Here is a 1,011-nt window from a genome sequence, read left to right on the forward strand (position 1 = left end):
CAGGCTCCCCACTGAGCAAGAAGCCTAACGTGGGACTCGATCCCAGGGCCCTGGGATCATGACCTGAGCCAAAGGCAGATGCTTATCTGACTGAGCCACCCACGAGTCTCTACCCTACTTTTTTTTTTTTTTTTAAGGGGCTAATAAAAGTACACTTAAACATTTGAAGTTAAAATCTTTAAATTGTGTATGACTTTTACAAATCCCAGTTTTTTTTGTTTTTTTTTTAAGATTTTATTTATTTATTTGACAGAGAGAGACATAGCGAGAGCAGGAACACAAGCAGGGGGAGTGGGAGAGGGAGAAGCAGGCTTCCTGCGGAGCAGGGAGCCCGATGTGGGACTTGATCCCAGGACCCTGGGATCATGACCTGAGCTGAAGGCAGACACTTAACGACTGAGCCACCCAGGCGCCCTACAAATCCCAGTTTTAATGATTTTTCTAAATTAATAAGTACTATCCCTGAGCACTTTTAAAAAGAGGGCATCTATTGTACCTATGAAGATATAACAATTGGATTGTCATGAGAATTCTGACTAACTACAATGGATACTAAGAAGTAATAGAATAATAACTTGATTGTGGTGACAGGAAGTTTAAAACAAAGTGTCCATGTGTAGACAAGTCAAGTGTGATGGAGGTACCCCATGGAGTACTTGGAGTAATCAGAAGCAAGGTACATGTACAGCAACACAGATCATCCTTTTTTTTTTTTTTAAGTGAGCTCTACATCCAATGTGAGGCTCAAACCCACGACCCTGAGATCAAAAGTCACATGCTCTACCAACTGAGCCAACCAGGATCATTCTTAAAGGCAAGTGATGAGTCACGACAATTAAGGAAGAAAACGAAATCTATAGTTCACAATATCCTTTATGTAAATTAAAAATATACACATGGAGAAAAATACATTTTCAATCAAAAACATACATATTAAATACATTAGAATAGGCTTAACAGGAAAGGGAGAGAGTTATAGGAAGTGAAAGGTAATAAATACAAGCATACCTA

General features: G+C 39.3%; 1 non-coding gene across 1 annotated transcript; it reads right to left on the reverse strand.

Annotated features, from left to right (window-relative positions):
* Positions 1-729: 729 nt before the first annotated feature.
* Positions 730-803, reverse strand: TRNAK-UUU (transfer RNA lysine (anticodon UUU)). Its single transcript has one exon. It is a non-coding gene; the product is annotated as a tRNA-Lys (tRNA).
* Positions 804-1,011: the final 208 nt, after the last annotated feature.

Source organism: Eumetopias jubatus, unplaced genomic scaffold (genome assembly GCF_037043125.1).
Source record: "Eumetopias jubatus isolate StellerSeaLion01/CBP00866 unplaced genomic scaffold, mEumJub1_p1.0 scaffold_2, whole genome shotgun sequence".
NCBI lineage: Eukaryota > Metazoa > Chordata > Mammalia > Carnivora > Otariidae > Eumetopias > Eumetopias jubatus.